General features: G+C 41.3%; 1 protein-coding gene across 4 annotated transcripts in view; it reads right to left on the minus strand.

The window, feature by feature from the left end:
* ARHGAP35 (Rho GTPase activating protein 35) overlaps positions 1 to 23134 on the minus strand; it is a 133797-nt gene extending 110663 nt beyond the window's left edge. For 3 of the 4 annotated variants that reach the window (XM_063109411.1, XM_063109412.1, XM_063109413.1), the window contains exon 1: positions 22756 to 23134. The gene's annotated coding sequence lies outside the window, so the exon portion shown is untranslated. The remainder of the gene's footprint in view (positions 1 to 22755) is intronic. The other variant, XM_063109410.1, reaches the window with a different exon arrangement.
* Positions 23135 to 24148: the final 1014 nt, after the last annotated feature.

Here is a 24148-nt window from a genome sequence, read left to right on the forward strand (position 1 = left end):
TGAGAGAGATATCAAACAACCTTAAGCACTCAAATATCCGAGTCATGGGTATTCCAGAAGGGGAGGGAAAAGGAGATTGCATTGAAAACATACTCAACAAAATAGTGGCAGAAAACTTCCCAGGTATAGGAAAAATCACAGATCTTCAGATCCAGGAAGCTCAACGATCTCCAAACGTATTCAACCCAAAAAGGTCTTCTGCAAGACATGTTATAGTCAAATTGGCAAAACTCAAAGACAAAGAGGGAATCTTAAAAGGTGCAAGAGAGAAGCGTCAAATCACCTATAAGGGAGCCCCAATCAGACTAACATCAGACTTTTCATCACAAACCCTAAAAGTTGGGATGATATATTCAAAATACTAAAAGACAGAGATTGCCAGACAAGAATACTCTACCCTGCAAGGCTATCCTTCTGAAATGAAGGGCAAATAGTATATTTCTCAGACAAACAAAAACTGTGGGAGTTCACCACCACACGACCACCCTTAAAAGAAATTCTCAAGGGAGTACTGGGTTTGGTTCCTGAAAAATAACTACCACTGCCATAAAAGCCCAAGAAAACTCAAAACCAACTAATATAATAAAAATGGCATTCACAAAGAGAAAACAAACAAACAGAAAGGCTCTCTACAACCCAAGGAACCAACAAACACAGAAAACAAACAGTAAATCAGAAAGCAAGGAACAAAAGACACCTAAGACAACCAAACAATAATCAATAAAATGCTAGAAATAAATCAACACTTTTCAATAACAACTCTTAATGTAAAAGGCTTAAATTCCCCAATCAAAAGACAGACTGGCTGACTGGATTAAAAAGGAGGACACAACTACATGCTGCCTTCAAGAGACCCACCTCACCCATAAAGACTCACATAGACTAAGAGTGAAAGGATGGAAAAAGATTTACCATGCAAACAGAAAAGAAAAACGAGCTGGAGTAGCGATTCTTATATCTGACAAAATAGACTTTAAACTAAAAACCATAAAAAGAGACAATGAGGGACACTATGTAATGATAAAAGGACTGATCCATCAAGAAGACATAACAATCATAAATATGTACGCACTCAATGTTGGAGCAGCCAGATTTATAAAACAAACTCTATTAGACCTAAAGAAGGAAATAGACACTAATACCATAATATCAGGGGATCTGAACACCCCACTGTCAATATTGGACAGATCATCTAGGCAAAGAATCAGCAGAGAAACACAAGATCTAAACAATACTCTAGACCAATTGGACTTGGCAGATATCTACAGAACATTCCATCCAACAACCTCAGAATATTCATTCTTCTCATCAGCACGTGGATCATTCTCCAGGATAGATCACATATTAGGTCACAAATCAAGTCTCAACAAATTCAAAAAAATTGGAATTATCCCATGTATTTTCTCAGACCACAATGGATTAAAATTAGAAATCAATAACAAATGAAATTCTGGAAACTATACGAACACATGGAAATTAAACAGCATTCCACTTAATGACATATGGGTCCAAGAAGAAATCAAGCAGGAAATAAAAAAATTTATTGAAACTAATGAAAATAATGATACAACATACTAAAACCTGTGGGATACTGCAAAAGCAGTACTAGGGGGGAAATTTATTACATTAAATGCTCACCTCAGAAGAATGGAAAGATAGCAAGTGAACAACCTAACACTTCACCTTTAAGAACTAGAAAAACAAGAAGAATCCAAACCTAAAGTTAGCAGACGGAAAGAAATCATTAAGATCAGAGCAGAACGTAATGAAATTGAAACCCAAAAAACAATACAAAAGATCAATGAATCAAAAAGTTGGTTTTTTGAAAAGATAAATAAAACTGACAAACCATTAGCATGGCTAACAAAAAAAAAAAGAAGAGAGAAGATTCAAATAACCAAAATTAGAAATGAAAAAGGTGATATTACAACTGATTCATCTGAAATACAAGGAATCATTCGAGACTACTATAAACAACTATACGCCAACAAATTTGAAAATCTGGAGGAAATGGATAAATTTCTGGACACACACAAGCTCCCAAAACTGAGCCATGAAGACGTAGAAAATCTGAACAGACCAATAACAATAAAGGAGATTGAGGCTGTTATCAGAAGGCTCCCAACAAAGAAAAGCCCAGGACCAGATGGATTCACAGCAAAATTTTACCAAACATTCAAAGAGGAATTGACACCGATTCTTTACAAACTACTCCAAAAGATTGAAACGGACGCAAATCTCCCAAACTCATTCTATGAAGCAAACATCATCCTGATACCAAAACCAGGTAAAGATATAACCAAAAAAGAAAACTACAGGCCAATATCCTTGATGAATATAGATGCAAAAATCCTCACTAAAATACTAGCAAACAGAATACAGCAACACATACGTAAAATTACTCACCATGATCAAGTGGGATTCATCCCAGAGATGCAAGGTTGGTTCAACATATGCAAATCAATAAATGTGATACACCATATTAATAAAATCAAACACAAGGACCATATGATCATCTCTATAGATGCTGAAAAAGCATTTGATAAAATTCAACACTCATTCCTGACAAAACCCTCTATAAGTTAGGCATAGACGGAATGGATCTCAACATAATTAAAGCCATATATGATAAACCCACTGCCAATATCATCCTGAATGGGGAAAAGCTGAAAGCTTTTCCTTTAAGAACAGGAACCAGACAAGGATGCCCACTCTCACCACTCCTATTCAACATAGTGTTGGAAGTACTAGCCAGAGCAATCAGAGAAGAGAAGGAAATAAAGGGCATCCAGATTGGAAAAGATGAAGTCAAACTGTCCCTGTTTGCAGATGACATGATCGTATATATTGAACAGCCTAAAGCCTCTACAAAAAAACTCTTGGAGGTGATAAATGATTTCAGCACAGTAGCAGGATACAAAATCAACACACAAAAATCAGTAGCATTTCTATTCTCCAATAGTGAACATGCCGAAAGAGAAATCAAGAAAGCCTGCCCATTTACAATAGCCACCAAAAAAATAAAATACTTAGGAATTGAGTTAACCAAGGAACTGAAAAATCTCTATGAGAACTACAAACCACTCCTGAGAGAAATTAGAGAGGATAGAAGAAGATGGAAAGATGATATCCCATGTTCTTGGATTGGAGGAATCAACATAGTGAAAATGTCCATACTACCCAAAGTGATATACAAATTCAATGCAATCCCCATCAAAATTCCAATGACATTTTCCTCAGAAATGGAAAGAACTATCCAGACATTTATATGGAATAACAAAAGACCATGCATAGCCAAAGCAATGCTGAGCAAAAAAAATAAAGGCGGAGGCATAACACTACCTGACTTTAAACTATACTACAAAGCTATAATAACCAAAACAGCATGATACTGGCAGAAAAACAGACACACTGATCATTGGAATAGAATAGAGAATCCAGAAATCAACCCACACACCTACAGCCATCTGATCTTTGACAAAGGCACCAAGCCTATACACTGGGGAAGAAACTGCCTCTTTAGCAAATGGTGCTGGGAGAACTGGATATCAATATGCAGGAGAATGAAAGTAGACCCATACCTTTCACCATACACTAAAGTCAACTCAAAATGGATTAAAGAATTAAATATACATCCTGAAACAATAAAACTTCTTAAAGAAAACATAGGAGAGACACTTCAGGAAATAGGACTGGACACAGACTTCATGAATAGGACCCCAAAAGCTTGGGCAACCAAAGGAAAAATAAACAAATGGGATTATATCAAACTAAAGCGCTTCTGCACAGCAAAAGAAACAATTAACAGAGTTAAAAGACAACCAACAGAGTGGGAGAAACTATTTGCAAAATATACATCTGACAAAGGATCAATATCCAGAATATACAAGGAACTCAAACAACTTTAAAAGAAAAAAACAAGCAACCCAATTAAAAAATGGGCAAAAGAGCTAAATAAGCATTTCTCTAAGGAAGATATACAAATGGCCAACAGACATATGAAAAAAATGCTCAATGTCACTCAGCATCCGGGAAATGCAAATCAAAACTACACTGAGATACCATCTTACCCCAGTTAGGATGGCTAAAATCCAAAAGACTCTGAACGATAAATGCTGGCGAGGTTGCGGAGAAAAAGGAACTCTCGTACATTGTTGGTGGGACTGCAAAATGGTGTAGCCTCTATGGAAAATGGTATGGAGGTTCCTCAAACAATTGCAGATAGATGTACCATGTGACCCAGCTATCCCACTGCTGGGAATATACCCAGAGGAATGGAAATCATCAAGTTGAAGGTATACCTGTTCCCCAATGTTCATTGCAGCACTCTTTACAATAGCCAAGAGTTGGAACCAGCCCAAATGTCCATCATCGGATGAGTGGATACGGAAAATGTGGTAAATCTACACAATGGAATACTACTCAGCTATAAAAAAGAATGAAATACTGCCATTTGCAACAACATGGATGGACCCTGAGAGAATTATATTAAGTGAAACAAGTCAGGCACAGAAAGATAAATACCACGTTCTCACTTATTTGTGGAAGATAAAAATAAATAAATAAATTCACACACACACACACACACACACACACACACACACACACACACACACACACAAAAACCAGGGGGGGGAAAGAAGACATAACAACTACAATTCCTTGAAGTTGATATGACAAGCATACAGGAAGGACATTGTTGGGTGGGAGTGGGGAGTGGTAGGAGGGAGGGAGGTTTAGGTAATGGGCCACAATAATCAACCACATTGTATATCGACAAAATAAAATTAAAAAAAAAAAAAAGAGCTTAAGATGTAGCTAGAGGGAGACAACAACACAGAGTAGTATGTAAAACAGGGGTAAACTCGGCAGGCAAACTCAGACAAGAGACTGATGACTGTGGGTCAGAGAAGGCTTCCTGAAAAAAATAAAATCTATGGGAGCCTAAAAGAATTAAAAAATTAATAAAGTTACATTTTTGGTTCGTAGGTAACCTATAGGCTCGCTGGTAAGCTCAGTTGGTTAGATCACCACCTTATAAGGTCAAGGGTTCAGATCCCCATAAGGCCAGCTTCCAAAAAATAAACAAACAAAACTAATAACAACAACAAAAACAAATCCTAGTTCTGTAGGTAACCTTTGTGTTTATTTTTGTTTTGCAGTTTGGTTGCAGGGGGTGGGGGGGGGTGGGGGGAGGTTGGCAGAATATTCCAGATGAAAGGCATATGAAAAGGCCCAGGAGCAAAGATCATGGCTTGCAGCACTGAGTTTAAGGAGAGAAGTGGACAGTTTCTGGAGGGCCCTCATTATGTACATGCTCCCCTGGTGAAGTCACAGTCCTTGGATGGTCTTGCTAGTAGTCATGGCTCTTATTTTAACTTATTTTGGAATAATTTGAGATTTACAGAAACACTGCAGATATTACAGAATTTCCATATACCCTTCACCCAACTTCCCCTAATATTAACATAACCATGGTGCATTTGGCAAAACTAAGAAATTAATTTTAGTACCAAAAATTAAACTATACACTTCTTTCAAATTTCACCAATTTTTCCATTAATTCCCTTTTCTGTTCCAGGATCCAATCCCAGATCCCACATTTCACTTAATTCAAAGACTTTAAAAAATTCCTTCCTTTACTTTTGAGCACAAGTTTTATCATTATTCTCCAACTACACCTCCTGATCCCCCAACTTCACTAGCTCTCTCAGAAGTTAAATACAACTCCTCAGTACAGAATGGAAGTTTCCAAAACACGGGATTTGGAGTAGAGCGAATTATTAGGGATTCAAGGAAATTTAACAATAAGAGAAATCAGTGACATCTTTACATGACAAAGATGTGCACACGTGTACACATACACCACTTACAAAATGATCCTGGCCTAAGATGCTGCTTCCACTATGGAAGAGAAAAGAAATTCAAGCAGACCTGCAGAAACTTATTCAGTTTTGTAAGTGGTGTTTTTTGTAAGTGGTGGTTACTTTCCCAGTAAGCAGTAAATCCTCTTCAAGCTCTCTCTTTCCAAATATCCCAACCACCCAAGAAGGAATCAAGACAAAATCATCTGAACATGCACCCATCCTCAAAACATGCTAGCAAAATCATCTGGGATTCATGAGGAGAGAAAAGGATGATTTATCCTCTTTCCTAGATTTTCACTAAGGACTCTAAACATTAGGACAGAACTCCATTATATCGCAACAATCTTTATAAAGGCACTTTACAAGTATTAGTCATACTTCTTTCTGTTACATTTATGACCTGCATTATAAGCCTCCCTCTCCTAAAACTACCAAACCTACAACAGCCTTGAGTAATGTCTGATTTCTAGAATCAAGAATGAATCCTGTGCAGAAATCACTTTACAAACTGGCAATTCTTTCTACATTAAAACACAAATGTTGGGGCCGAGCCCATGGCGCACTTGGTAGAGTGCTGCGCTGGGAGCACGGCGACGCTCCCGCCGCGGGTTCGGATCCTATATAGGACTGACTGGTGCACTCACTGGCTGAGTTCCGGTCACGGAAAAAAAAAAAAAAAAAAAAAAAAAACCACAAATGTTGGGCTGGCCCCGTGGCGCACTCGGGCGCAGCAGCGCTCCCGCTGCAGGTTCAGATCCTATATAGGGATGGCTGGTGCGCTCACTGGCTGAGCGCGGTGCGGCTGGTCTCAAAAAAGACAAAAAACAAAAAAACAAACAAAAAAAACCCACACAAATGTTAATGATGGTTATCCCTGGAAGGTAGAATTTAAGGAATACTTTTAACTTTCCTTATGTATTTCATGAATCGAAAGCTATTTATTAAACACTCATCAAATACATAGGGAACACAGCCCTATGCTAGAGTTAGGAGAGATACAAAAAAAAAGAAAGACATCTCTCTGTTGTGGAGCACACAGTCTAGATCTGCCCTACATTCTCTAATACGTCAGCTATTTAAAGTTGAATTGATCAAAATTAAAAATTTAGTTTTCAGTTCCCACTAGTTACATTTAAGTAGTGACGTGTGGCTAGTGGCTACTAGTGGACAGTACAGAAAGTTCTGCTAGATAGGGCTGATGTAAAAGCAGCACGATGCTAATTCAGACCTTGGAAATAAAGACGGGGTGTTGAAACAGGCATTAAAGCAAACATTGCAGGCTGACTGATGACAACATACATCACTGCAGCATCCTGCAATACCAAAATTTCCAGAGTTCTTACTCAAACCAAAATACTCAAGGAGGCATCAGAGAAATCAATGGGTGACGGGCTTTGATTGTATTTTGCTAAGATAAAGTAGGATGAAAATACCCTAAACTGAAAAAACTATATTATAAAGCCTCGTTAAGATCTCACTAAAAAGGAGGAGGGGAAAAAAGAACTGGAATTAACTGCTAGATCACTCTAGAAATCTTTAACATGTAAGCTAAACTAGGGATCAAAGGAACAAACCAAAGAATACACTATACCCATCCAAATAGAAGAAACATTTCCCAAAAATCAAGGTCAGTACCTGAAATCACAGGCAATTAATCTCAAATTAATAAAACAAGGGGGAAGAGGAGGGAGAGGAAGACAGAACCCACACAAAATCAGCTTGGTATTTTCTAAGTGGGAGAGGGGTGAGTTTAAAGATGACGGGTAAGGGGATTTTAATCCTTGACTTGGTGTTGTCAGCACCACGCTCTCCCAAGTGAGCCATGGGCTGCCTCTGAAGTGGTGAGTTTTTCATTCTCCTTTTTCTGAATCCTTCACCTACATCGTCTCGCATGTGCTGCCTCAGTTTCCTCATCTAAGTAATGGGTACAGGATAGCACCTATTTCATAGGACTGTTATGTGGATTCCTTGAGTTAACACATGTAAAGTGCATTAAACAGTGCATAGCATATAGAAAGAACTAAGGAAGTACTGGCTATTATTACTGCACTAGTTGCTATCTCTGAGGACCTAATTTCACTAGTTAAAGGATTTCCCCAAGGGTAAGAGAGGGATGTTGTGTTGACTGCCATATTAGGAAGTGGGTTTTAGAAAGTCCAATCTATCCCATGCTAAGACACCTTTCAACCATATCCTACGAGTTATTATTCATAATGCCCAAAGATATAGGGACAGCCCCAGCAACTTCTGCAAGCTTTAGCACTTAGCTGTAGACCCCTGATACACTCCCTTAGGATATCAAGGTTCAACTTTTTTTCAAAAATCTGTCGTCTCCCCAGCTAGACTATTCTATCCTTCATTCATACATTAGGTAAGCACACAACAAGTGAAGCACTTTACTAGACAACTTGGAAAACAAAAAAGAACAAATCGCTAGCTTCAAGGAACAGGAAACAACTATTCCACTTCTAGGAATTTCTCCTACAGGAATAATCTCACTTGTTCAAAATGATACTATTCAAGTTGTCTCTATAACACAGATTGCAAAAGCAAGGAACTGGAAACAAATCAATAGATCAACTAAATCAATTATACTGTATCTGTCTAATGGAATACCATGAGGCTGTAAAAAAGAATGTGGAAGCTCCCTCAACGCTAATATGGACTGATCTCCCAATATATTAAGCAAAAAAAGGAAGATGCAGAACCGTCGTTATGCTACTACTCATGTAAAGGGGAGGGGGTCATTCATATTTATATTTACTTGTTTACATGCACATAAACTATCTCTCTGGAACGAAAAAATATCTCTGATAGAACACTGATGTCTCTGAAGACAACTAGGTGGCTGGGGGACAGGGATAAGGGAACAGTGCATGGTGTTTCATGGCTACTAACGCAAAACTATACGAACATATCACTACACAAAAACAAATGATATGCGTCATATCCCCAGCAAGGTGCTAATGGAACAGAACTGAGAAAATCCGAGTAAACAAGGTCTCTGTGAATTGTGGACACAAGGAGACGTGGAAGGATGAGTAGGAAATTCACCAATGAGAGAACGGTTGGTAAGGATACTCTAGAGAGGGGAACTGGCTCCATCAAAATGGAGAGGCAGAAAATAAGGGATATTTTGGAACGCTGAGCAGTCACCTATGGCTGGAGGACAGGTATCTAAATGGGAGAAGTATGAAAACAGGAAGACAGGATGGGCCAAACTAAAGGATTCTACAGGCCACACTAATGAGTCTGGCCTTTATCTTATAGGCAACATAGAAGACCTGAAGGGGAGTACAACATTTAACTTTTTGTTTTAGTGACCCCAGTGGCTTGCAGAGAGGAAAGTAAGAAAAGACAGACACCTCGTAGGAGACTTGTACAATCAAGCACAATATCCTACTTCTTGGAATTCCCAGTAGGAAATAGCACAATGAACTTCACTTAATGACACCCAATAAATACTTAGCATTTGGGAATAACAACAATCCTTATCAATTGAATGCTTACGATATGATGATACTTCAAAAAGTTCATGGGAAACCAGAATTAGAAGATAATACAAATAGGGTTGCCAATTAGCTCAGCTGGTTACAGTGCAGTGCTATAACACCAAGGTCAAGGGTTCAGATCCCCATACCAGCCAGCCACCGGAAAAAAAAAAAAAAGAAAAAGAAAAAGATAATACAAATCTTTCCATGAACCTTTTGAAGTATCCTTGTATGCCAAACACTTTTCATACATTGCCTCAGTTTTTCAAAACAGCTCTGTAAGGTATTAATAAGGATATTAATATCCTTATTCTACAGATGAGAAAGTTAAGGCTCAGAGAAATAAAACAGCTTATTTAAGGTGAAAGAATAAATGGAGAAACTGGCTGTCGTATCGGTGCTGGCCCATGGCAAAGTTTTCCCCAGTCTATATAAAATAAGTAGAAACACATACCTACATACGTCCACATGAGGCTGCCAATTCCCTTGGGAAGTTCCGTCTTTTATTCTGATATTGGGCTCTATTTTTTACAGACTAATGCAGAGAATCATTTCTCTCTTTCTTTTATTTTATTTTATTATTATTTTTTTTTAAAGATGACCGGTAAGGGGATCTTAACCCTTGACTTGGTGTTGTCAGCACCACGCTCAGCCAGTGAGCAAACCGGCCATCCCTATATGGGATCCGAACCCGGGGCCTTGGTGTTATCAGCACCACACTCTCCCGAGTGAGCCACGGGCCGGCCCACTCTCTTCCTTTGAAATGCCCTCCTTGGCAATACTAAAAATTGGTAAACTTCTATTTTTCCTCCACCACCATATTCAGCTGGTATATAAAAGCCAAATCCACGTACCATAGCACTAATAATGACATTTACTGAGCATTTATCATGATCTAGGCATTATTTTAAGCTTCTTAAATACACTATTTTATTTATTTATTTTTTTAAAAGATGACCGGTAAGGGGATCTTAACCCTTGACTTGGTGTTGTCAGCACCACGCTCAGCCAGTGAGCAAACCGGCCATCCCTATATGGGATCCGAACCCGTGGCCTTGGTGTTATCAGCACCGCACTCTCCTGAGTGAGCCACAGGCTGGCCCTTCAATACATTATTTTAATGTGCATAGTGACCCTATGAATAGACTCTACTATATCCCTTTTTATAGATGAGATGCCTGAGGCACCAAAAGTTTAAGCGCCTTGTCTGAGGATGCAAAGCTGGTAAGAGGTGGGAAAGGAAACAGATTCACACGATGTGTCACCAGAGAAAGAATAACTGAGGGCTCAGTCCTAACACTGGGCATATCAAAGAAACCTCAACGACTGCTATTTAGCCTCTGACCTGGAGTTAACATTAGACATGTGACACTTACTGATAAGACCCTAAAACTGCTACCTGGAGGCAAGTTACAAGTTGTACAAAGACCAAGAGATAACAAATCAGTAGCATGAGCTGCTCTACTGATCCAAAATTTCGTCATGCTGTCTTTGTAGTACTCTAACATACTCACTTACCTGAACATTTTAATTACTCAAATTGTTCTCTTTCGTTCTTGCAACAAACTAAAAGGGTCCTCCCAATTTACAGACTTTTCATGTTAACTCATGGCATTTAGTTCGCAAAAAAAAAAAAAAAGAAAAGAAAAGAAAAAAAGACTTTGTGGCAGGCACAGTAGGTATTTAAGCTCATTTTATAGAAAAGAGAACTCAAATTAAAATAAGAATAAATGACTTGTTCGAGGTCACAAAGTTCATTTGAAGCAAAATGAAAACTAACAGCAGAAAAGCTTCTTTCCTCTATATCACTTGAGGAATCCCTGACTGAAAAAGAGTCCAGACACTTCATCTGTTCCAGATTTCTTTTTCAAAAACCTGTACCTTTATTCAACAAATACTGTGCTCCTATTGACCTGTTAAGCCCTGTTCTACGCAACATCACAGAAAAAATGGAGGAACAAAAAGGAAGAGATTCCAAAACTCTTTATTTGCAATTTCTTCCTGGTCCCCTTGCATTGCAACTAAAATGTCAGGTCTTCTGGTACTGTCCCTAATGAGAGAAAGAATGATCAGTAAATAAACACAAATATGTGTATGCAAGTGTCTTGTTAAGTAACAACAATAAAAGCAAATAAGTAAACTTTAAAATCTCCAAATTATACCTTATTCAAGGTAAAACAGAACTTGGACTAACTTTCTTAAAAAGTTATTTTTCTTCTCTTTCTTTTTTTTTTTTTAAAAGATGACCGGTAAGGGGATCTTAACCCTTGACTTGGTGTTGTCAGCACCATGCTCAGCCAGTGAGCAACCAGCCATCCCTATATAGGGATCCGAACCCGTGGCCTTGGTGTTATCAGCACCGCACTCTACCGAGTGAGCCGTAGGCCGGCCCCCAAAAAGTTATTTTTCATAAGATGAAATCTGTCTTCCTAGTCAATGCATTCATGTGTTGAAGTGTTTAGTCACACTTAATTCCTTAAGATAAGATCAAGGGGGAAAAAAATCAGACCACTTGCCTTCTAAAATTTTTACTTTCTGGTACAGAAACAGGGTGTTCCTTGTGTTAGCTGTAAGGGAAGAATTGCTTTTGTTTTGTAAGTGGCATATAAATTCCCTGAGAAGGAAGAGGCATGTGTTGTGTGACTGCTACTCTAACCAGTGTGGATACCCAAACATCAGTTGAATGAGGAGGAAAAAGGAGAAATGAAACTTGTCCCCTTCTAGCTTCTGGAGCTGCAAAGAACTAGTTTTTTCCGTCTTCTGCTTAATAGCTCTTTATTATATAAATTATTTAAATATTTAAATAAGTATTCAATAAACAGAATTATTTAAATCTTATTTAAAATTTTTTGGCCCATAAAAGGTAGGCATAACTGACTTCATGGCCATTCCTGTTTGACCAATAGTTCCTTTTTTCTAAAACAAGCACATTGGGGGTGGGGGGGTGGGGGTGAACCTTGCTGAAAAAAGAACTAAGGGTTTAGCTCTAGCTATTAGCCATGCAGAAGACTTTAGTTTCTTCATCTCTGGGCTGAGATAGCATTGTGTGAAAGGATTCTGGAAAGAAGGCAGCAGACAGCAGAGGTTCTGCATGTGGCCTTGGGCAAGTCCCCTCTCAGTGCCTCAGTTCCCCAACTAGAAGATGAAAATACCACCTACCTCAGAGGGTTATTTAGAGGAGAATATGAGGTAACACTCAGTAGTCTTCTGGTAAGCAATAGCAGATTACTGTTATTAACTGCTAATATTCTTACTAATTTATTTGATTATCCTCTAAGAAAAGGGGACTGCCTTACTTTCAAAGGTACTAGAGTCCAACAGATCTTACCATTACTAATTAATTTCTTGCTTTTCAGCTCAATTTTCCCTTTATATGTTTATAAGGAAAAAGCAAACATAATAAAAAAAAAAGCAAACTGCAAAAAACCAAACTTGTTTAACCTTTTTTTTCTGACTCAAAAATAGTAAAATCAGTAAAAACACTGTAGAAAACTGGGAAAACTCACTAAAATTTTTTTTATTTTTATCTTTTGGCAGCTGGACAGTTAGCTCAATTGGTTAGAGCATGGTGCTGATAACAACAAGGTTCAGGGTTTGATCCCTGTACTGGTTAGCTGCCAAAAATTTTTTTCAAAAATCCAGATTTAGAAAAAAATTTTTAGTCACCTCAAATCCTACAACCTAGAGATAACTACTAAAAGCATTTCAGCATATGTCTTCCAGTTTTTCCAATATATATTTTAAAATAACTGGACTCATATTGTTTATAGTTCTATATCCTGCTTTTTCCCATACTCAATTTTATTTTGTGTTCACTTTCCCATGTCAAGTATTCTCAAAAACATACTTTTTAAATGACTCCATACTTTTCCAAAAAGCAACCATTCCCCTAAGGTTAAAATATTTAGATTGTTTCTTTCTTTTTTTTAAATTTGGGAACATCACTATAGTTAACATCTTTGTACACAATCTTGATTTGCATCTTTATTTCTTGATCCATACAGATTACTATAAGTAGATCAAGGATTGTATGTCTCTTAAAACAATGCCAAATTGCTTTCCAGAAAGTTCACACCAGTTGTGGCCCTGACAGCAGTTTGAGTACCAGTCCCATCAAGTTCTCACCAGCAGTGACCACTATCTCCTTTTAATTCCAGCAGAGACCAGAATAATCTGGAATTACAACATAAATAGGAAAGATCTGTGGTTAAAAGAAGGCTTTCACACTTGTGGTAACTTACACAATGAGACTGCTATTATCCCATTCTTTATCAGATATGTGACCTTGACCAGACTTGGAAAAGTTAGAAATAACCTACATGTTCACATTTGTATATTAAACATAAAGTCATGACTGAAGTGCCTTACATATAGAAGATCTCAATTTCTTTTCTTTTCTTTTTTTTTTTTAAAGATGACTGGTAAGGGGATCTTAACCCTTGACTTGGTGTTGTCAGCACCACGCTCACCCAGTGAGCCAACCGGCCATCCCTATATGAGATCCGAACCCATGGCCTTGGTGTTATCAGCACCGCACTCTCCCAAGTGAGCCACGAGCCGGCCCCAAAGATTTCAATTTCCAATTAAGAAGAATTACGTAGACAAGGAAATTATGCCCCATGATATGAAAAAGGGGTCTACACAGGGGCCGGCCCGTGGCTCACTCGGGAGAGTGCGGTGCTGATAACACCAAGGCCACGGGTTCGGATCCTATATAGGGATGGCCGGTTGGCTCACTGGCTGAGCGTGGTGCTGACAACACCAAGCCAAGGGTTGAGATCCCCTTACCGGTCATCTTAAAAAAAAAAAAAAAAGGGGTCTACACAACATATAAAAAATTCAGAAATGTACACTTAAGATTGTACTTTTCTACATATACACTTAAGATGTACTTTTCTACATGTATACTTAAGATGTACTTTTCTACATGTAGATTATAACTTTTTTTAAAAAAGTAAATAAAGGGCCGACCCCGTGGTGCACTCGGGAGAGTGTGGCGCTGGGAGCGCAGCAGCACTCCCACCGTGGGTTCGGATCCTATATAGGGATGGCCGGTGCGCTCACTGGCTGAGCGCGGTGCGGCCAGTCACAAGAAAGACAAAAAATAATAATAATAATAAAATAAAATAAAAAAATTAAAAGTAAATAAAAAAAAAACTTAAGGAGATCTGTACACAAGAAAATATGTACTCCTTGTATACAAACATAACATCAAATCACAACTACTTTGCTAATGCTGTCATTTTTAAGTCTTTGTGGCTGTTGACTGACTAATACTGGGCACATGCCAACAGCTAAGACATGCTCCTGCAGCAGTCAGAAGCTTTTTTCTCTCTTTCCTCATTTATCAAAGATTTTATCTGCATTCCTCAACTGACTGACCAATCAGAGGCAGAAATTTCTCATAGGTCAACAGCATTAAAAAAGTATACAAATAGGGCTGGCCCATGGCTCACTTGAGAGAGTGCGGTGCTGATAACACCAAGGCCCCGGGTTCGGATCCCTACATAGGGATGGCCGGTTTGCTCACTGGGTGAGCGTGGTGCTGACAACACCAAGTCAAGGGTTAAGATCCCCTTACTGGTCATCTTATATAAAAAAAAAAAAGTATACAATGATTTCAGGCCATTAAAAAGTTATCATAAAAACAGCACTCACCAGCTTCCACCTACAAACTTAATAGGCATTTTTGAAAAATGAAGACCTACTGATACTTGTTAGCTATCAAGCATTTAGGTACACTATTCCCAGTGATATAATTCCCTTGAAGTGAAAGCCATCACAAGATGCAGATTTAAAGAATCTAATAATCTTGTATTAATGCAGTGCTGACTTTCATTTGTACACAATCAATTTGTTACTGAACAAAGAACCCTTTTTAATTGCCCATGGCAATTAACAGTAATCATTTTCCTTTGTCTTATTCCTAAGTAGTGCAGGCTGCAAGAGATGAAGCCACAATTTCGACCTTTCTTTTAAATGGAGATGAGAAAAGTACAATGCTCTGTGTGATGTTTTTTTTGTTTGTTTGTTTTTTTCTTTTAATTTTTTACACTTTAGGAGGCAATTAGCTATAACTGGCCAACATCCTTCACCCAAACATTTTTTTAAAACTGCAATTCAAAAAGTTACTAAACAAAGTATTATAGTGAATGCCACATAAACAACTCCAGAGGTAAAGTGTATTTCTATCTATATATTTCTTTTTTAATTTTTTAAAATTGTAAATGGACAAATTATAGCTATATATATTCTATCTATACATTTCTATTTGCCTAAAGAGTTTTCTCAGAACATAATCTCTCAATTAGGAGCTACCCAAATACTTTTCTATTTGCCAAAACTATATATATAGATTTAAGGAGCTATTACACGACTAAACATCTCTATCTTCTTTCTGTTAGACTAGTTTACTTACGCATAGTTCTGTTATACCTGGGTCTGAATTTGGGTCAAAAATAAAATACTCAACTTTTCCAATATGTTGGCTAGAAAGACAAGCCAATACTTGTGGCTGTAGATTCTTTTCAAAATACTGTAACATGGAACCTACTGTGTGCTCAGTCTCTGAATATGAAAAACTAAAGACTATAAATATGGGACTGCCTCCCAAGGAACCAGACATTAATCAGATAGTCTTTTCAGCATATATTTTTGTCTATCCTATTTTATATAGTTAACTGTTTACAAATGACTATAAATTCCTGAAGAGAATGAAGTATAGTTTATTTTTATATTCCAGAGAGGCAAGGCAGCCTAATAAAATAAGCACAAATTTAGAAATCAGACAAACCTGAATTCAGAACACTGCCCTACCACTTATTAACTGTGTCACCCTGGTCAAGACACTTACGATGCAGAAAGTATGCAGATTAAATGCTGACCAAGAGAGCATGCCCTCTAAGAGTTTAAAGGCTAAGAATGCCCTTTATGCTTGGTACACACATCTCAAAAAAAAGCTTTGGCACCTGTTTTGGTTTCATCAACATGTATGAAGTGGGGGCTGTATGACGTGCTTTGCTAGGTGTGATAGGAAACAAAAGATATATGAAAAGGTCCACATCCTCAAGGAGTTTACTATCTAGAGAGAAGACAATCAAGTATAAATCAATCTATAAATTAAATAAGGCAGAATGAGAACCATTTTTCAAATGAAGAAACTGTATCCAGAGAAGTGAAAATGATTTGGCCAAAATCACACAGCTAGTAAATGGTAAACCCAACGCTAGGACCTGAGTCTCTTCAATGTTCTGTACACCATAAGAAGCTGCCTCAATTGTTCAAATTCAATTACCAATTTATTACAGTGACCAGAAAGAGGAGATATTCCAAATAAGAATGCAGATACTGGGAGAGCAAAAGAAGTTACAAATACCTACAGATAATGCAACAGTCACGATGACCGCAAATTTCATAAAATGAAAATATGAGTTTCAATAAAGGAAGATAAAAGACATAGGCAAGTCTGGCTATTTTCAACTAAAATAAATATTACTTTCCTGTGATGATGTTTCATGGCTGAATGTACCTGGTTTTTGCTGATGTATCAACTTAATGTTGATTCTTAATATCAGAGAAGCAAATAAATGAAAATTAGATTGACAGATGCCAGAAGTTATTTGTAAGAATTTTTCATAGATGAAACTTGATAAAGCACTGTATCAAAAATTAAACAGAAATAAACTTGAAAAGATGAACATGAGTGATTTGTTTGCATTTGTTAATACCAGCAATTCAAGTGCTATTCAGACCATTGCTATTTGAGAGCCTAGGTCAACAATGACTCAGCTTGAAAATTTCCATATTATTTTTAAAAGAGGTGTACAGTTCTAGTTATGTAGCTAATATAATCTGGATAGCCCCATCTCCCGCAATTATAAACTAATTTCCATGTGAATGGCTGAAAAAAAGAGGCAGGATTTATCTTTGAAAAAAATATACAACAAAAGTAATCCAGTTCATTTTACTCCATCCCCCAGGGAAAGAGCCCCTACCCTGATCCTGGGTTACAGAACTTGATAAGAGGAAGGTGGGGAGAGTGGAAGGGAGGGATCTAAGAGCAGCACCGGGAGCCCAGTGTTAATCCCAGTTCTAACTTGGTAAGTGACTCAGGACAATGAGAATCTACAATCAGAGCTGGAGAGCACACCAGACTTCAGACTAGGAAGGTGAAGTCCAGAGTGAATCAAATTGTCCAAAGTCCCAACTAATTGGGACAAGGCCTAGACCAGAAGGCAGGTCTCCTGCCTTTATGGCCAGTTCTCTTCTACTATGGAAGGAAGCCTGTCACCATGCCCCAGCAAGCCTTCTACTTCCCTATCTGTAAATGACAAGGCTATACTAGGCACTGATTTTCAAACTGAGTTCCACCAAACACAAGGGGTCAAAGGAGGTATTTCTGTTATTCACCTTCCCTCTTCAAGCAAAGAATCTCAATTTACCTATTTCATATATCGTGAAAAAAAATTTTAAAACTAGATTAGATCAATCACATGTCACACTGGGTAAAATAAGACACCACTGTTTAGACTGCCAGGATGTTAATGACGATAGTCACAGCCGATCACAGGAAGGCCTTATAAGAGGCTGAACACCTCTCAGAAACCACAGCAGACCAAAGATGGGAAAGCAGACCAGATTAGATAGAGGCAAATAACTACTCCCACTTTCCCAGTCTCCAACTGTATTGACCTGGTGCGTTTCCTTCCTCATCACATAGCAAGCACCTATGAGGCTGACCAAGCATCTATGAGGCTGTAGTTTATGGTCATCTGTACAACCCTCACCCCTCCCACACATCACCATCAGGACCATGGATCTGCACAAGGACAACTTCTTCCATTTGTATGGTATTAAGAATGACCATTTTCTGGGCCGGTCCGTGGCTCACTTAGGAGAGTGTGGTGCTGATAACACCAAGTCAAGGGTTAAGATCCCCTTACCAGTCATCTCTAAAAAAAAAAGAATGACTATTTTCTGATTTGTTATTGTCCTAAATGCTTTGGCCTTCATCATGCCAAGAAAAAAGGGGTTAGGAAAGGGGTGGTGGTGTATATAGCCAAAAAGAAAGGTTAAAAAAAGAATAAAGGAAGAGAGGAACTTTGATTAGGCCATTTCTACAAAGATTTTATAGGCATGGCAAGAGCCCTTGAAGACATGCTACTAGGTTGAAAACAGTCATCTACTGCCATCTCCTGCTCTACACTCTGCCCCAACTGGCACGTTAACTATTCCAGAAGGCCAAGGGTACCACCGCACATTTCTGTAGTACCCAATTCCATTATGAAAGCAAATGTCAATTCTGGGGTTGGAGCCTCTGCTACCATCAGAGAAATATGACAGTCTTTGGAGCATCAGTCACCAGTTTAGGAAAAAATATCAACTCTGTTCTTCTGTCTCCTTTCTTCCTATCATGTAAACTTAGGCTATGGGCATGCAGAAACTTTTTATGCTGCCAGTGATATTAAAACTCTGGAACACAAATTTTAAAAGTACTGCATATACAGTTTTTATTCTTAATCAGGTGTCACTTCCACATTAAGACTGAAAAAACAAAACAACTATTTATATACCAACATGGGGAATACAACTCTAAAATAAATTCACTAAATTAATCATGATACACAAGGCCAAAGATTCACCAATGGAAATGAACCAAAATTACTTAGGTCAATAACAGGCCACACAAAGATTAAAATTACCAGACACTAAATTTTAAAGTCCTTAAAAGCTAGTTAAAACAGCCATATGAAGGGCTGGCCTGTTAGCTCAGCTGGTTAGAGCACCGTGTTGTAACACCACGGTCAAGGATTCAGATCCCCATACTGGTCAGCTGCCAAAAAAAAAAAGTAGAAGTCAAAATAATAAAAATAAAACAGCCATATGGATATACTATCCACTCCCCTTCACTGTCTCATACATAAATGCCCTAACATTTGATGAGTCAGAGGACCAATTCTGTAGATGACAGTGAGTATTTTTTATCTCAAATGTGTTCACACAGAACTTTTTCTAAATAAGTGCTGAAATAAAGTTTGATCACAGCTCAGTTAAGAAAGTCCTTCCAGTAAATGCTCCTTCACAGCTGGACGGCTGCTTTAATATACACTAGGCCACAAGAAAAAAAAAAAATCAGGGTTTTGATTTACTTAAGAAATAAAATAAATAAACCTAGAACAAACAAAAGGTCCCCTCTGCCAAATTAAGGAAGGAAAATGATTAGATGGCTTTTCTGTAAAAAGTAAAAACCACATCTACCTCAGAATGAATTTCCTAAACTCCACCCCCATAAGATCATTTTAGAAAACAGCTCAAGGAAAAGTAGTTAAGGAACATTTTCCAGAGAAGACTAAAAATCCAGTTATATCAGCCAGTTCCTGACACCCCTTTCTAACTACCAAATCAGGCTTGGGGAATGTCAGGGTCTACCCACATACCCCTTGTATACCAATGAGCCACCAGAATCCAGCATGGATTTGCCCAGAGGCACTCTACTCCTGTGGCTAGTAGTGCCTGCAATACCAGAGGGCAGAAATCTGAGTGACACTTGCCACTATGTCTTTCAACAAACAACACAAAATGCTTTCCAAACCCAGGCCCTCACATTTTGAAGACCAGGATGCTGAAGCCTTCCTGGGGTAGAGGTGAAAAAGAAATAAGCCCACCTTCCCCAAACCCCCCCCACAAGGTCACACTGCAAACCAGAGGCCATTAAGGAAAACAAGACTGCTGCTTCTGTAGGCCCAGAGCAGTAAACACCAAGTGTGGCCATAACCCCCGGTGGGATCAGAGAGAACTTGAGAACTGGCTTTTCCCCAACTAGAAGCAAAACAAAAATATGACTTGTCAGCTGGGAAAAAAACAAAACAAAAAAACCCCACACTCCTAAGTTCTTCCAAGGGGTACTGGTTTGGAGGTGGAAGGGGGGAAAGGGTACAACTGTCTCTGCAATAGCTCAGAGAAGGAGGAAGAGAAAGTGAGAAAGAGAATAAAGACCTGTGAGCAGCTGCATTTCCCTTTTCCAAAGGACACGAAGCTGCAAGGCCCACATATATCTAAAGGGGAGGGAGAAGCAAATACAGCATAGGAAAGAAAACGGGGCAATGGAACGAGATCTACCCCCCCACCACTAGCTCTGGCAGAAGTGGGAGAAATGCAGGAGACACTCCCAGACTCCAGAGAGCAGTAACCAATCAACCAACCCCCATCTATTTACCCAGATCTCACAGGATCCCTGGGGATAAAACCCTCAGGGTCAGGGTGCTGGGATAGAGAATCTGCAGTCTCAATCAGAACCTAGAGAACCTAAAGCCCAACCTAGCGCCTTCACCTCTGAATGGAGAATAAAGACTAGAATGAAAAAAGGAAGCACTCAATGGGGAATGGGTGGGGAGCTGGGAGAATCAGGTCTGATAGGAACTAAATGGGAAAGGAAGGAGCCTGGCAGGATACAAGAGAAAGGGAAAGAAAAAAAAAAGGGTGAGTAAGGAAACAAGTCAAAGAAGAACAGAACTGGGAGAGGGTTATCAAAAGGGAGTAATAGTCTATCAAAGAACTAAGGAGCTGGTAGGGGGAATAAGGTAGGAAGGAACGAACAATTAAGAAGACATCGTAATGTCAAAATTGGGGGAAAGAGAACTCACAAAGGAGGTGAGAGGCAGGGCGATGGAGGGAGGACAAATACAAGCAAAGAGAGAGTGGAGGGTTAAGAGCTGAATCAAAATGGTGGGGGGGTGGGAGAATGTCAGGTGGAAAACAGAATTAACAGGGAACAGCAACAGGAAAGTTAACTGGCTGGTTAAGCTCACTTGGTAAGAGCCTGGAGCTGATAACACCAAGGTCCAGGGTTTAATCCCTACACTGGCTAGCTACTAAAAAGTAAAAGTAAAAAAAAAAAAAAAAAGCAATAGGAAAGTCAAAAATGGTTCAAACAATATGCAGGCAAGTGGACAGCTCCAAAAAGGGCAGAGCTGGGGAGGAAACACTAAATAAAAAGGAGGCACCCCATACCGGACACACACAGACACACGCGAAAAGAGGAGTGGCAAACAACAAATGAGGAGAAAGAGCAGGTGCAAAAAGGATTTGAGGTAGGTCTGTAAAGATGCAGAATGGGAAGGGTATGCGTGATGGGTCAGAGAGTTATCAGAGCTATAGTGAGGTAAAGGGCAACAACCCTAAGGAAGGTCAAAATGGGGAGGAGAGGACTTGGAGCAAAGAGGAGACAGAGTAAAACTGAAGGGGAGACAAGCCAAAGAAAGAGGGTGCAAATGAATGGAACAGCTCAGAGGAGTGCCAAAAAGGTGGGGAGGAGAGAAAACCTCCAAGAGAACATTGGGGCAGAGCTAAGGCTTAGGGGAGACTGAATTAGGGAGAGAGATCAGGTAAGTAAATGGCAAAAATGAGACACCAGCAGGGTCAGAGGAGAAGGCTGCTTCTCAGGAAGGCAGAGTCAGAAAGCAAGCATGTTAGGGGGGCACAACAAGATCTGAGATCGGACAAGGGACAGAGACGAGAGGCAGAAAGGTCTGGAAGATTGCAAAAGATCTGAATGGCAAACGGGAACGAGAGCTGGAAAGGGGAGGAGGCAAGCATGATGCATCCAAGTCCGAGAGGGGGCAGGGGACTAAACTGAGGAATGGAAGGGTAAGAGAGCCAGGAGAGTGGCATCCCGGGGATGCAGTGGGTTCTGTGAGAGGGCAGGGATTTGGGCAGTAGTGCCCAAGACGAAGATCTCGGGGCAGTAGTGTGTAGATGAACTGGGGTCTCGGATGGATTTCCAAGGAGGGAGAACCGCAGGGCCTAAAAGGGACAACTCTTGAGGGTTCAAAAGATTCTGAGACAGGAATACCAGAAGATAGGTCAAAGAAGGGGCCGGGGGCTGATCCGAAGGACGACGAGAGCAAAATCAAAAGGGAGGCAGAAGGGTCACAGATCTCAAAAGAGAGAATTAAGAGGTGCAGAAGAATTACTGAGAAGGAGGTGGGACCCATGAGCACTACGGAGTCCAGGAGGAGCGAAGAGCATTCATTACTGAGGGGCAGAAGAGGGAAAGGGCAGGGGGCGCAAAATTGGAAGCAGGGTGGCTGAAGTGGGAGTGGGGGGCAAGGTAGTGACCAAGATCCCAACGGGTCGGGGGTGAAAGCTGATGCGAGGACAGCGGGACTGGGACTGGCAGGGACAAGTCCGAAGGGCAGGCGGGCCCCGCGGGTCCAGCCTTAGCGCGAAGCGGCGGGGACGGCGGGGCCCGGGGGGCTAGGGGGCCGCTCTCTCCCCTCCCCCTCCGGCTCCTCCATTGTTCGCGGGCTTCGGGCCCCGCCGTCCCCGCCTCCCCCTGGACCCCGCAGCGGGGCGGCGCCCAGTCTCGCCGCCCGGGGCCCGCAAGCTCGCGCACTCACCAGCTGGCCGTCTTCAGCGCGGCCCCGGCCTCCAGGATCCTGGCAGCGTCGACAGCGGCCCCGGCGCCATGTTCCCCTGATCCTCGTCCAGCGGCGGCTCCGGCGGCTGCGGCGGCGGCGGCTCCGGCGGCGGGGGGCCGGGCGGACCCTCCCTCGCGGGCTCCCTCCTCCGCCTCCTCCTCCCGCCGCGCCGCGGCTCTCCCTGGGGGCGGGCGATGGGGAGGGGAAGGGGGGAGGGGCGGGAACTAGGGGGAGGGCGGACCAGCCCCGCTCGCTCCCTCCCTCTCTCGCAATGGCGGTGGAGGCGGCGGCGGCGGCAGCACCTCCTTCCTGGGGTCGCCGCTCCCGCGCGCGCGCCCTCCCTACCGCGCGTGCGTGGCGCGGGGACCGTTGCAGGGGGATAACGGCCCCCGAGCGCACGCTGCAAGGAAATAACCAGCGCGGGGCAGAGGAGAGAAGCAAGAGCGCCTGCGCGCCCCAGGGACTCACTGCTGCCGCCACCGCGGCCTCGGGATGGGAACGGGTGCGGACGATGTAGTGCGCGTGCGCCCCACAAAATGCCACTACTGCGGCGGCTGCGGCGCGAGACGGAGCGCAAGGCAATCCGCAGACGGGCAGGAGAGGAGTGGGCAAATGCGCGTGCGCGGGAGGGGCTGCCAGCCGGCGCGGCTGCCAGGGCAAAGCGGAGGGAGTGGCTCGCGAAAGGTGCGCGCGTCCTTGCGCGCACCAAAAGCAGCCGATACCCAGCCTCGCGCTGGCCCTTGGAGAGAGCAGGAGGAGATGGCATGGCCCAGCTTTGGGGGCGGGGCGAAGGGCGCGATCCCGCTCGCGCGGGACCTGGTCAGCCAATAGGAGGCTAGGGGAGGTGGGTTGGCCGCGCGAGGCGCAGCCCCTGGGATAACGGAGGAGGAGAGAAGGCGCGACGTAACGTGGGGCAGTGGGATGGGGCTGAAAAGAAGGGAGCGCACCCAGTAATGGAGCTGATTGGGGAACACGAGGAGGCGTGGTCCGCCTCACCCCAATCCGAGCCTCACAATTTGTCCTACCGGAAGAAGAGGCGGAGCTGGAGAGCGCGTGCTCTTTCCCTTGGCAGTGGAAAATAATCCGCAGGCAACGGCGCGCGTGGATAACACTTGCTCTTGACTCCGTGATCCTTGATGCCCGGGAGAGGAAGGAAGGCTCAGTGCTGCGTGCAGCCCTGGCCTCCAAGTCAATATTGTGTAGATGACTGCAAATCAATGTCTTTTGGGGCTCCTAGAGGAGAAATATTAGTGATGGGAGAGGGCGCCGCTGTAATCCTTGATTCCTCTGAGCTGAGGAAGGGTTCCTCTGAGACTCCTCCGGAAGTACTCATGGAAGATAAGCTTTCTGGGCACCGATTCAATGTTTGTGG

This window comes from Cynocephalus volans, chromosome 10 (genome assembly GCF_027409185.1).
Source record: "Cynocephalus volans isolate mCynVol1 chromosome 10, mCynVol1.pri, whole genome shotgun sequence".
Lineage (NCBI taxonomy): Eukaryota > Metazoa > Chordata > Mammalia > Dermoptera > Cynocephalidae > Cynocephalus > Cynocephalus volans.